This window comes from Rutilus rutilus, assembly GCF_951802725.1.
Source record: "Rutilus rutilus genome assembly, chromosome: 2".
Classification (NCBI taxonomy): domain Eukaryota; kingdom Metazoa; phylum Chordata; class Actinopteri; order Cypriniformes; family Leuciscidae; genus Rutilus; species Rutilus rutilus.
Genome location: NC_140210.1, coordinates 42373372 through 42387794, shown reverse-complemented (window position 1 = coordinate 42387794; position 14423 = coordinate 42373372).

Sequence of the window (14423 nt, the reverse complement as noted above, 5' to 3'; positions counted from 1 at the left end):
GGATTTACTAATAGTTGTACTTTCAAAGGCTGGTGAAGATGATTTGACTGAAGTCAAAGTAGAAGCTGTTGATTGTGGCAGTGTTGAAATGATTGCTGCGCTAGTGGTGGATGTTCCAGTAAGAATTGAGGGAACTGTGGAAGAATCTGTTGGTGTTGTGGATGATTCAGCTGTTGTAACAGTAGTTTGTGGTGTTGTTGTGGTTTCTCCTGCTGTAGTGGTGGATGTTTCAACAGGAACTGTAGTGGTTGTTGAGGACACTGCTGTTGTTGTAGGTGTTGTGACGGATTCAGTTGTTGTAACAGTAGTTTGTGGTGTTGTTGTGGTTTCTCCTGCTGTACTGGTGGATGTTTCAACAGGAACTGTAGTGGTTGTTGAGGACACTGCTGTTGTTGTAGGTGTTGTGGCGGATTCAGCTGTTGTAACAGTAGTTTGTGGTGTTGTGGTGGTTTCTCCTGTTGTACTGGTGGATGTTTCAACAGGAACTGTAGTGGTTGCTGAGGACACTGCTGTTGTTGTAGGTGTTGTGGAGGATTCAGCTGTTGTAACAGTAGTTTGTGGTGTTGTTGTGGTTTCTCCTTCTGTACTGGAGGATGTTTCAACAGGAACTGTAGTGGTTGCTGAGGACACTGCTGTTGGTGTGGGTGTTGTGGAGGATTCAGCTGTTGTAACAATAGTTTGTGGTGTTGTTGTGGTTTCTCCTTCTGTACTGGAAGATGTTTCAACAGGAACTGTAGTGGTTGCTGAGGACACTGCTGTTGGTGTGGGTGTTGTGGAGGATTCAGCTGTTGTAACAGTAGTTTGTAGTGTTGTTGTGGTTTCTCCTGCTGTAGTGGTGGATGTTCCAGCAGGAACTGTAGTGGTTGTTGAGGACACTGCTGTTGGTGTGGGTGTTGTGGAGGATTCAGCTGTTGTAACAGTAGTTTGTAGTGTTGTTGTGGTTTCTCCTGCTGTAGTGGTGGATGTTTCAACAGGAACTGTAATGGTTGTTGAGGACACTGCTGTTGTTGTAGGTGTTGTGGCGGATTCAGCTGTTGTAACAGTAGTTTGTGGTGTTGTGGTGGTTTCTCCTGTTGTACTGGTGGATGTTTCAACAGGAACTGTAGTGGTTGCTGAGGACACTGCTGTTGTTGTAGGTGTTGTGGAAGATTCAGCTGTTGTAACAGTAGTTTGTGGTGTTGTTGTGGTTTCTCCTGCTGTAGTGGTGGATGTTTCAACAGGAACTGTAATGGTTGTTGAGGACACTGCTGTTGTTGTAGGTGTTGTGGCGGATTCAGCTGTTGTAACAATAGTTTGTGGTGTTGTTGTGGTTTCTCCTTCTGTACTGGTGGATGTTTCAACAGGAACTGTAGTGGTTGCTGAGGACACTGCTGTTGGTGTGGGTGTTGTGGAGGATTCAGCTGTTGTAACAGTAGTTTGTGGTGTTGTGGTGGTTTCTCCTGCTGTACTGGTGGATGTTTCAACAGGAACTGTAGTGGTTGCTGAGGACACTGCTGTTGTTGTAGGTGTTGTGGAAGATTCAGCTGTTGTAACAGTAGTTTGTGGTGTTGTTGTGGTTTCTCCTGCTGTAGTGGTGGATGTTTCAACAGGAACTGTAGTGGTTGCTGAGGACACTGCTGTTGGTGTGGGTGTTGTGGAGGATTCAGCTGTTGTAACAGTAGTTTGTAGTGTTGTTGTGGTTTCTCCTGCTGTAGTGGTGGATGTTTCAACAGGAACTGTAGTGGTTGTTGAGGACACTGCTGTTGTTGTAGGTGTTGTGGCGGATTCAGCTGTTGTAACAGTAGTTTGTGGTGTTGTTGTGGTTTCTCCTGCTGTAGTGGTGGATGTTCCAGCAGGAAATGTAGTGGTTGCTGAGGACACTGCTGTTGTTGTAGGTGTTGTGGAGGATTCAGCTGTTGTAACAGTAGTTTGTGGTGTTGTGGTGGTATCTCCTGCTGTAGTGGATGTTCCAGTAGGAACTGTAATGGTTGTTGAGTACACTGTTGTTGTTGTAGGTGTTGTGGCGGATTCAGCTGTTGTAACAGTAGTTTGTGGTGTTGTTGTGGTTTCTCCTGCTGTAGTGGTGGATGTTCCAACAGGAAATGTAGTGGTTGCTGAGGACACTGCTGTTGTTGTAGGTGTTGTGGAGGATTCAGCTGTTGTAACAGTAGTTTGTGGTGTTGTGGTGGTATCTCCTGCTGTAGTGGATGTTCCAGTAGGAACTGTAATGGTTGTTGAGTACACTGTTGTTGTTGTAGGTGTTGTGGAGGATTCAGCTGTTGTAACAGTAGTTTGTGGTGTTGTTGTGGTTTCTCCTGCTGTAGTGGTGGATGTTCCAGCAGGAACTGTAGTGGTTGTTGAGGAAACTGCTGTTGTTGTAGGTGTTGTGGAGGATTCAGCTGTTGTAACAGTAGTTTGTGGTGTTGTTGTGGTTTCTCCTGCTGTAGTGGTGGATGTTCCAGCAGGTATTGTAGTGGTTGTTGAGGACACTGCTGTTGGTGTGGGTGTTGTGGAGGATTCAGCTGTTGTAACAGTGGTTTGTAGTATTGTTGTGGTTTCTCCTGCTGTACTGGTGGATGTTTCAACAGGAACTGTAGTGGTTGCTGAGGACACTGTTGTTGTTGTGGAGGATTCAGCTGTTGTAACAGTAGTTTGTGGTGTTGTTGTAGTTTCTCCTTCTGTACTGGTGGATGTTTCAACAGGAACTGTAGTGGTTGCTGAGGACACTGTTGTGAAAGCATTTTTTTTGGTTATACTGTATCTTAAGGTCAAATAGTTACACGTTACTACATGTACTTACTATAGTACATGTACCGTAGTACATAGTGTACTATCTCCCCTAACCGTAACACAGTAGTAAGTACCTGTAGTTAATTAATATTACTCAGTACTTATTTGAGTCAGTACAATGTAACTACAGTGAAGATGAGAAAAAACAAGAACAAATATAGATAAATACTAACAAATAGGTTTTGTGTGTCCGATTTCCTTGATAATAAAGTTATTGAGGACTATAAATCTATTGAGTAATAGAGCTTACCTGAACCATTGACTGAAACTGATTCAGGAATTATTTTCAGTAGATTGACACCTCCTTCTTCAACTGCTGTCAAGAGGGTGATTGAAATCTCTTGAACGGAGGGGACTGGTTGGTCGAAGCTGAAGGCTATTTGAGTTGTTGTGATGATTGACCCTGGGCTGGAATATATAAATGTTGAAATTATTGTTAGCTTAAAAAATTCAGTTTACTGCATTCTCTTTCTTTTTTGCTCTTTCCTACACACACACACACACACACACATGCACGCACGCACACACACACACAAAATAAGCAGCATTGCAATATGGTGTATTTACCTGAATCCTATGACAATCACTCTGAGGAAGTTAACATACTTGGGTCTGTAAATTCCTTCAAGCTGGAACAGATAACAAACAATTACAGACATCAATTAATACATGAGTGGTGTTTACATTATTATTGTCTCTTCTTTTAACTATAAGCTTAAAAATCAAGTATCATTTAGTGTGTTCCAGTAAATTCAGTAAATAGATTTGAACTCACCTGATTTATGACAAGCTTAGACCTATTCTGGTACTCCTCAGTATTTTGGTTTCTGAGTGCTTCTATAAATGTGTCCGAAGAGCGAAACACCAGATCTGTTAACACCGTAGGTATTTCTGCAGTAGTTGTTGTGGAAGATGTAGTGGTTGTAGAAGCTGTAGATTCTGTAGAAGCTGTAGCTGTGGTTGTAGATTCTCCTGCTGTAGTGGTGGACGTTCCAGCAGGAACTGTAGTGGTTGCTGAGGACACTGTTGTTGTTGTAGGTGTTGTGGGTGATTCAGTTGTTGTAACAGTAGTTTGTGGTGTTGTGGTGGTTTCTCCTGTTGTACTGGTGGATGTTCCGGCGGGAACTGTGGTGGTTGCTGAGGACACTGTTGTTGTAGCAGTTGGTGTTGTGGATGATTCAGTTGTTGTAACAGTAGTTTGTGGTGTTGTTGTGGATTCTCCTGCTGTAGTGGTGGATGTTTCAACAGGAACTGTGGTGGTTGCTGAGGACACTGTTGTTGTTGTTGTAGGTGTTGTGGGTGATTCAGTTGTTGTAACAATAGTTTGTGGTGTTGTGGTGGTTTCTCCTGTTGTACTGGTGGATGTTCCGGCGGGAACTGTGGTGGTTGCTGAGGACACTGTTGTTGTAGCAGTTGGTGTTGTGGATGATTCAGCTGTTGTAACAGTAGTTTGTGGTGTTGTTGTGGATTCTCCTGCTGTAGTGGTGGATGTTTCAACAGGAACTGTGGTGGTTGCTGAGGACACTGTTGTTGTTGTTGTAGGTGTTGTGGGTGATTCAGTTGTTGTAACAATAGTTTGTGGTGTTGTGGTGGTTTCTCCTGTTGTACTGGTGGATGTTCCAGCGGGAACTGTAGTGGTTGCTGAGGACACTGTTGTTGTAGCAGTTGGTGTTGTGGATGATTCAGTTGTTGTAACAGTAGTTTGTGGTGTTGGTGTTGTGGTTTCTCCTGCTGTAGAGGTGGATGTTTCAACAGGAACTGTGGTGGTTGTTGAGGACACTGTTGTTGTTGTTGTTGGTGTTGTGGAGGATTCAGCTGTTGTAACAGTAGTTTGTGGTGTTGTTGTGGTTTCTCCTGCTGTAGTGGTGGATGTTTCAACAGGAACTGTAGTGGTTGTTGAGGACACTGCTGTTGTTGTAGGTGTTGTGGATGATTCAGTTGTTTTAACAGTAGTTTGTGGTGTTGTTGTGGTTTCTCCTCCTGTAGTGGTGGATGTTTCAACAGGAACTGTAGTGGTTGTTGAGGACACTGCTGTTGTTGTAGGTGTTGTGGATGATTCTGCTGTTGTAACAGTAGATTGTGGTGTTGTTGTGGTTTCTCCTCCTGTAGTGGTGGATGTTTCAACAGGAACTGTGGTGGTTGTTGAGGACACTGCTGTTGTTGTAGGTGTTGTGGAGGATTCAGCTGTTGTAACAGTAGATTGTGGTGTTGTTGTGGTTTCTCCTCCTGTAGTGGTGGATGTTTCAACAGGAACTGTGGTGGTTGTTGAGGACACTGCTGTTGTTGTAGGTGTTGTGGTAGATTCAGCTGTTGTAACAGTAGATTGTGGTGTTGTTGTGGTTTCTCCTCCTGTAGTGGTGGATGTTACAGCAGGAACTGTAGTGGTTGTTGAGGACACTGCTGTTGTTGTAGGTGTTGTGGATGATTCAATTGTTGTAATAGTAGTTTGTGGTGTTGTGGTGGTTTCTCCTGTTGTACTGGTGGATGTTCCAACAGGAACTGTAATGGTTGCTGAGGACACTGTTGTTGTAGCAGTTGGTGTTGTGGATGATTCAGTTGTTGTAACAGTAGTTTGTGGTGGTGTTGTGGTTTCTCCTGCTGTAGTGGTGGATGTTCCAGCAGGAACTGTAGTGGTTGTTGAGGACACTGTTGTTGTTGTAGGTGTTGTGGAGGATTCAGTTGTTGTAACAGTAGTTTGTGGTGTTGTTGTGGTTTCTCCTGCTGTAGTGGTGGATGTTTCAACAGGAACTGTAGTGGTTGTTGAGGACACTGCTGTTGTTGTAGGTGTTGTGGAGGATTCAGCTGTTGTAACAGTAGTTTGTGGTGTTGTTGTGGTTTCTCCTGCTGTAGTGGTGGATGTTTCAACAGGAACTGTGGTGGTTGTTGAGGACACTGCTGTTGTTGTATGTGTTGTGGAGGATTCAGTTGTTGTAACAGTAGTTTGTGGTGTTGTTGTGGTTTCTCCTGCTTTAGTGGTGGATGTTTCAACAGGAACTGTAGTGGTTGCTGAGGACACTGCTGTTGTTGTAGGTGTTGTGGAGGATTCAGTTGTTGTAACAGTAGTTTGTGGTGTTGTTGTGGTTTCTCTTGCTGTAGTGGTGGATGTTTCAACAGGAACTGTAGTGGTTGCTGAGGACACTGCTGTTGTTGTAGGTGTTGTGGAGGATTCAGCTGTTGTAACAGTAGTTTGTGGTGTTGTTGTGGTTTCTCCTGCTGTAGTGGTGGATGTTTCAAAAGGAACTGTAGTGGTTGTTGAGGACACTGCTGTTGTTGTAGGTGTTGTGGATGATTCAGCTGTTGTAACAGTAGTTTGTGGTGTTGTTGTGGTTTCTCCTTCTGTAGTGGTGGATGTTTCAACATGAACTGTAGTGGTTGCTGAGGACACTGTTGTTGTAGGTGTTGTGGAGGATTCAGCTGTTGTAACAGTAGTTTGTGGTGTTGTTGTGGTTTCTCCTGCTGTAGTGGTGGATGTTCCAGCAGGAACTGTAGTGGTTGTTGAGGACACTGTTGTTGTTGTAGGTGTTGTGGAGGATTCTGCTGTTGTAACAGTAGTTTGTGGTGTTGTTGTGGTTTCTCCTGCTGTAGTGGTGGATGTTTCAACAGGAACTGTAGTGGTTGCTGAGGACACTGCTGTTGTTGTAGGTGTTGTGGAGGATTCAGCTGTTGTAACAGTAGTTTCTCCTGCTGTACTGGTGGATGTTCCAGTAGGAACTGTAGTGGTTGTTGAGGACACTGTTGTGAAAGCATTTTTCTTTTGGTTATACTTTATCTTAAGGTCAAGTAGTTACACGTTAGTACATGTTCTTACTATAGTACTTGTACCGTAGTACATAGTGTACTATCTACCCTAACCGTAACACAATAGTAAGTACATGTAGTTAATTAATATTACTCAGTACTTATTTGAGTCAGTACAATGTAACTACAGTGAAGATGAGAAAAAACAAGAACAAATATAGATAAATACAAAAAAATAGGTTTTGTGTGTCCGATTTCCTTGATAATAAAGTTATTGAGGACTATAAATCTATTGAGTAATAGAGCTTACCTGAACCATTGACTGAAACTGATTCAGGAATTATTTTCAGTGTATCGACACCTCCTTCTTCAACTGCTGTCAAGAGGGTGTTTGAAATCTCTTGAACGGAGGGGACTGGTTGGTCGAATCTGAAGACTATTTGAGTTGTTGTGATGATTGACCCTGGGCTGGAATATATAAATGTTGAAATTATTGTTAGCTTAAAAAATTCAGTTTACTGCATTCTCTTTCTTTTTTGCTCTCTCCTACACACACACACACACGAACGCACGCACGCACGCGCACACACACACACACACAAACAAAATAAGCAGCATTGCAATATGGTGTATTTACCTGAATCCTATGACAATCACTCTGAGGAAGTTAACATACTTGGGTCTGTAAATTCCTTCAAGCTGGAACAGATAACAAACAATTATAGACATCAATTAATACATGAGTGTTGTTTACATAATTATTGTCTCTTCTTTTAACTATAAGCTTAAAAATCAAGTATTATTTAGTGTGTTCCAGTAAATTCAGTAAATAGATTTGAACGCACCTGATTTATGACAAGCTTAGACCTATTCTGGTACTCCTCAGTGTTTTGGTTGCTGAGTGCTTCTATAAATGTCTCCAAAGAGCGAAACACCAGATTTGTTAACGCCGTAGGTATTTCTGCAGTAGTTGTTGTGGAAGCTGTAGTGGTTGTAGAAGCTGTAGTTGTTGTTGTAGATTCTCCTGCTGTAGTGGTGGACGTTCCAGCAGGAACTGTAGTGGTTGTTGAGGACACTGCTGTTGTTGTAGGTGTTGTGGATGATTCAGTTGTTGTAACAGTAGTTTGTGGTGTTGTTGTGGTTTCTCCTGCTGTAGTGGTGGATGTTTCAACAGGAACTGTAGTGGTTGCTGAGGACACTGCTGTTGTTGTAGGTTTTGTGGAGGATTCAGCTGTTGTAACAGTAGTTTGTGGTGTTGTTGTGGTTTCTCCTGCTGTAGTGGTGGATGTTTCAACAGGAACTGTAGTGGTTGCTGAGGACACTGCTGTTGTTGTAGGTTTTGTGGAGGATTCAGCTGTTGTAACAGTAGTTTGTGGTGTTGTTGTGGTTTCTCCAGCTGTAGTGGTGGATGTTCCAGCAGGAACTGTAATGGTTGTTGAGGACACTGTTGTTGTTGTAGGTGTTGTGGAGGATTCAGCTGTTGTAACAGTAGTTTGTGGTGTTGTTGTGGTTTCTCCTGCTGTAGTGGTGGATGTTTCAACAGGAACTGTAGTGGTTGTTGAGGACACTGTTGTTGTTGTAGGTGTTGTGGAGGATTCAGTTGTTGTAACAGTAGTTTGTGGTGTTGTTGTGGTTTCTCCTGCTGTAGTGGTGGATGTTTCAACAGGAACTGTAGTGGTTGTTGAGGACACTGCTGTTGTTGTAGGTGTTGTGGAGGATTCAGCTGTTGTAACAGTAGTTTGTGGTGTTGTTGTGGTTTCTCCTGCTGTAGTGGTGGATGTTTCAACAGGAACTGTAGTGGTTGTTGAGGACACTGTTGTTGTTGTAGGTGTTGTGGAGGATTCAGCTGTTGTAACAGTAGTTTGTGGTGTTGTTGTGGTTTCTCCTGCTGTAGTGGTGGATGTTTCAACAGGAACTGTAGTGGTTGTTGAGGACACTGTTGTTGTTGTAGGTGTTGTGGAGGATTCAGTTGTTGTAACAGTAGTTTGTGGTGTTGTTGTGGTTTCTCCTGCTGTAGTGGTGGATGTTTCAACAGGAACTGTAATGGTTGCTGAGGACACTGTTGTTGTTGTAGGTGTTGTGGAGGATTCAGCTGTTGTAACAGTAGTTTGTGGTGTTGTTGTGGTTTCTCCTGCTGTAGTGGTGGATGTTTCAACAGGAACTGTAGTGGTTGTTGAGGACACTGTTGTTGTTGTAGGTGTTGTGGAGGATTCAGTTGTTGTAACAGTAGTTTGTGGTGTTGTTGTGGTTTCTCCTGCTGTAGTGGTGGATGTTTCAACAGGAACTGTAGTGGTTGCTGAGGACACTGCTGTTGTTGTAGGTGTTGTGGAGGATTCAGCTGTTGTAACAGTAGTTTGTGGTGTTGTTGTGGTTTCTCCTGCTGTAGTGGTGGATGTTTCAACAGGAACTGTAGTGGTTGTTGAGGACACTGTTGTTGTTGTAGGTGTTGTGGAGGATTCAGTTGTTGTAACAGTAGTTTGTGGTGTTGTTGTGGTTTCTCCTGCTGTAGTGGTGGATGTTCCAGCAGGAACTGTAGTGGTTGTTGAGGACACTGTTGTTGTTGTAGGTGTTGTGGAGGATTCAGTTGTTGTAACAGTAGTTTGTGGTGTTGTTGTGGTTTCTCCTGCTGTAGTGGTGGATGTTCCAGCAGGAACTGTAGTGGTTGTTGAGGACACTGTTGTTGTTGTAGGTGTTGTGGAGGATTCAGCTGTTGTAATAGTAGTTTGTGGTGTTGTTGTGGTTTCTCCTGCTGTAGTGGTGGATGTTCCAGCAGGAACTGTAGTGGTTGTTGAGGACACTGCTGTTGTTGTGGGTGTTGTGGAGGATTCAGTTGTTGTAACAGTAGTTTGTGGTGTTGTTGTGGTTTCTCCTGCTGTAGTGGTGGATGTTTCAACAGGAACTGTAGTGGTTGTTGAGGACACTGTTGTTGTTGTAGGTGTTGTGGAGGATTCAGTTGTTGTAACAGTAGTTTGTGGTGTTGTTGTGGTTTCTCCTGCTGTAGTGGTGGATGTTCCAGCAGGAACTGTAGTGGTTGTTGAGGACACTGCTGTTGTTGTGGGTGTTGTGGAGGATTCAGCTGTTGTAACAGTAGTTTGTGGTGTTGTGGTTTCTCCTGCTGTAGTGGTGGATGTTTCAACAGGAACTGTAGTGGTTGTTGAGGACACTGTTGTTGTTGTAGGTGTTGTGGAGGATTCTGCTGTTGTAACAGTAGTTAGTGGTGTTGTTGTGGTTTCTCCTGCTGTAGTGGTGGATGTTCCAGCACGAACTGTAATGGTTGTTGATGACACTGCTGTTGTTGTAGGTGTTGTGGATGATTCAGCTGTTGTAACAGTAATTTGTGGTGTTGTTGTGGTTTCTCCTGCTGTAGTGGTGGATGTTCCAGCAGGAACTGTAGTGGTTGTTGAGGACACTGTTGTTGTTGTTGTAGGTGTTGTGGAGGATTCTGCTGTTGTAACAGTAGTTAGTGGTGTTGTTGTGGTTTCTCCTGCTGTAGTGGTGGATGTTCCAGCAGGAACTGTAGTGGTTGTTGAGGACACTGTTGTTGTTGTTGTAGGTGTTGTGGAGGATTCTGCTGTTGTAACAGTAGTTAGTGGTGTTGTTGTGGTTTCTCCTGCTGTAGTGGTGGATGTTCCAGCAGGAACTGTAATGGTTGTTGATGACACTGCTGTTGTTGTAGGTGTTGTGGATGATTCAGCTGTTGTAACAGTAGTTTGTGGTGTTGTTGTGGTTTCTCCTTCTGTAGTGGTGGATGTTTCAACAGGAACTGTAGTGGTTGCTGAGGACACTGCTGTTGTTGTAGGTGTTGTGGAGGATTCAGCTGTTGTAACAGTAGTTTGTGGTGTTGTTGTGGTTTCTCCTGCTGTAGTGGTGGATGTTCCAGCAGGAACTGTAGTGGTTGTTGAGGACACTGTTGTTGTTGTAGGTGTTGTGGAGGATTCTGCTGTTGTAACAGTAGTTAGTGGTGTTGTTGTGGTTTCTCCTGCTGTAGTGGTGGATGTTCCAGCAGGAACTGTAGTGGTTGTTGAGGACACTGTTGTTGTTGTAGGTGTTGTGGAGGATTCTGCTGTTGTAACAGTAGTTTGTGGTGTTGTTGTGGTTTCTCCTGCTGTAGTGGTGGATGTTCCAGCAGGAACTGTAGTGGTTGTTGAGGACACTGTTGTTGTTGTAGGTGTTGTGGAGGATTCATTTGTTGTAACAGTAGTTTGTGGTGTTGTTGTGGTTTCTCCTGCTGTAGTGGTGGATGTTCCAGCAGGAACTGTAGTGGTTGTTGAGGACACTGTTGTTGTTGTAGGTGTTGTGGATGATTCAGCTGTTGTAACAGTAGTTTCTCCTGCTGTACTGGTGGATGTTCCAGTAGGAACTGTAGTGGTTGTTGAGGACACTGTTGTGAAAGCATTTTTCTTTTGGTTATACTTTATCTTAAGGTCAAGTAGTTACACGTTAGTACATGTTCTTACTATAGTACTTGTACCGTAGTACATAGTGTACTATCTACCCTAATCGTAACACAATAGTAAGTACATGTAGTTAATTAATATTACTTAGGGGTGACCCCGAATAGTCGAAGATTCGATGCTTCGATAGGAGGAGCCTGATTCGACTACCGATCTCACGGTCGAATCTTCGCGGAGGTGTTATGAAACGAGGATCATGCCACTTTGGCTATATGAGGGCGCTCAATGTCTGATTTCACATAGAACTAGCTTTTATGTCAATACGTTAATATTCAGCCTATTATATGCTGTATATAAAAATGTGCAAAGAAAGAAGCTTTTAATAAATATTTTTTAACATGCGTGAATAAATCCAAACACCCTGTGACAGATTTAAATTTCACTTTCAATCCGTGACCGACAGAGGAGCGTCTTGGCGGCAAGGATTTAAATCTTTAACAAAGTCTGGGATAAGAAAATCTAAAGTGTGGATGTACACCATCAGAAAGGATATTCTCCAAGGCTGGATTTAGCATCAGGAAAACCATGATCGCACTTCTGCCGGCCAACGTTAACACGTTTCACGCATATGGGTTTCACGTTAGAATGTATTTTATCCGCGCGCACAATTTGAAAAGACTCCAACGGACACAGACAGAGTGAAAGACTGGATTTGTTCTCTCGATCAGGTAGGGTACAAGTGATTTCAAAACTTTTCAGCCGGTTCTAATTGGATTTTTGGATGCTGTGAACATTTTTTGCTAAAAAGACTGCCTCCAGTTTAGCATTTATTGTTGTTTCTGCAGTTAAAAAGACGAAGTTGAAAATTCTGGCTACTATCGTTATTTTAATCATTTCTTTATTTTAATTTTATTTATTAATCTGTCAGGGTTATCTAATCTAACTATTTGTGGCTTGTGTTTTGAATATATGTTCCTCTGCACTTTAGGCATTTTGCTCACATTTGCTCATCTTGTGACTTGATTCTCATTTATTTCGTTTTGTAGCCTATTTTTATTTATTAGAAAGGTATATTCTGTTCTAATTAAATTTAGTAAATGAATTGTTTATTTTTTCGGTGCGTCGATGTTGTGCTGTAGGCTGGCCTGCTCGCACAGGTAATTTAGCCGATTTAATTTGATTTGCATGTGAAATGCAAATCCTGTCTGCAGTGTGGCCTTTCTGGAGTTATGTTATTTCTTAGTTTTATTGGTCCAAAATGTTTTTATACATTTTCTTCTATAGCTTTGTGTGATTTTATGTACATCGCGGCTTTGAAACGTTAAAGCCCCGCCCCCAGCCCCACCCCCATACACATGATTCGACTATTAGTCGACTATAGGCAAGACATGACGATTCTGATTCGACTATGAAAATCCATAGTCGGGGACAGCCCTAATTACTCAGTACTTATTTGAGTCAGTACAATGTAACTACAGTGAAGATGAGAAAAAACAAGAACAAATATAGATAAATACAAAAAAATAGGTTTTGTGTGTCCGATTTCCTTGATAATAAAGTTATTGAGGACTATAAATCTATTGAGTAATAGAGCTTACCTGAAACATTGACTGAAACTGATTCAGGAATTATTGTCAGTGTATCGACACCTCCTTCTTCAACTGCTGTCAAGAGGGTGTTTGAAATCTCTTGAACGGAGGGGACTGGTTGGTCGAATCTGAAGACTATTTGAGTTGTTGTGATGATTGACCCTGGGCTGGAATATATAAATGTTGAAATTATTGTTAGCTTAAAAAATTCAGTTTACTGCATTCTCTTTCTTTTTTGCTCTCTCCTACACACACACACGAACGCACGCACGCACGCACGCGCACACACACACACACACAAACAAAATAAGCAGCATTGCAATATGGTGTATTTACCTGAATCCTATGACAATCACTCTGAGGAAGTTAACATACTTGGGTCTGTAAATTCCTTCAAGCTGGAACAGATAACAAACAATTATAGACATCAATTAATACATAAGTGTTGTTTACATGATTATTGTCTCTTCTTTTAACTATAAGCTTAAAAATCAAGTATTATTTAGTGTGTTCCAGTAAATTCAGTTAATAGATTTGAACTCACCTGATTTATGACAAGCTTAGACCTATTCTGGTACTCCTCAGTGTTTTGGTTGTTGAGTGCTTCTATAAATGTGTCCGAAGAGTGAAACACCAGATTTGTTAACACCGTAGGTATTTCTGCAGTAGTTGTTGTGGAAGCTGTAGCTGTTGTTGTAGATTCTCCTGCTGTAGTGGTGGACGTTCCTGCAGGAACTGTAGTGGTTGTTGAGGACACTGCTGTTGTTGTAGGTGTTGTGGAGGATTCAGCTGTTGTAACAGTAGTTTGTGGTGTTGTTCTGGTTTCTCCTGCTGTAGTGGTGGATGTTTCAACAGGAACTGTAGTGGTTGTTGAGGACACTGCTGTTGTTGTAGGTGTGGCGGATTCAGCTGTTGTAACAGTAGTTTGTGGTGTTGTTGTGGTTTCTCCTGCTGTACTGGTGGATGTTTCAACAGGAACTGTAGTGGTTGTTGAGGACACTGTTGTTGTTGTAGGTGTTGTGGAGGATTCAGCTGTTGTAACAGTAGTTTGTGGTGTTGTTGTGGTTTCTCCTGCTGTAGTGGTGGATGTTCCAGCAGGAACTGTAGTGGTTGCTGAGGACACTGTTGTTGTTGTAGGTGTTGTGGAGGATTCAGCTGTTGTTACAGTAGTTTGTGGTGTTGTTGTGGGTTCTCCTACTGTAGTGGTGGATGTTTCAACATGAACTGTAGTGGTTGTTGAGGACACTGTTGTTGTTGTAGGTGTTGTGGATGATTCAGCTGTTGTAACAGTAGTTTGTGGTGTTGTTGTGGTTTCTCCTGCTTTAGTGGTGGATGTTTCAACAGGAACTGTAGTGGTTGTTGAGGACACTGCTGTTGTTGTTGTTGTAGGTGTTGTGGTGGATTCAGCTGTTGTAACAGTAGTTTGTGGTGTTGTGGTTTCTCCTGCTTTAGTGTCGGATGTTCCAGCAGGAACTGTAGTGGTTGTTGAGGACACTGCTGTTGTTGTTGTTGTAGGTGTTGTGGTGGATTCAGCTGTTGTAACAGTAGTTTGTGGTGTTGTGGTTTCTCCTGCTTTAGTGTCGGATGTTCCAGCAGGAACTGTAGTGGTTGTTGAGGACACTGTTGTTGTTGTTGTTGTAGGTGTTGTGGTGGATTCAGCTGTTGTAACAGTAGTTTGTGGTGTTGTGGTTTCTCCTGCTGTAGTGGTGGATGTTTCAACAGGAACTGTAGTGGTTGTTGAGGACACTGTTGTTGTTGTTGTTGTAGGTGTTGTGGATGATTCAGCTGTTGTAACAGTAGTTTGTGGTGTTGTGGTTTCTCCTGCTTTAGTGTCGGATGTTCCAGCAGGAACTGTAGTGGTTGTTGAGGACACTGCTGTTGTTGTTGTTGTAGGTGTTGTGGTGGATTCAGCTGTTGTAACAGTAGTTTGTGG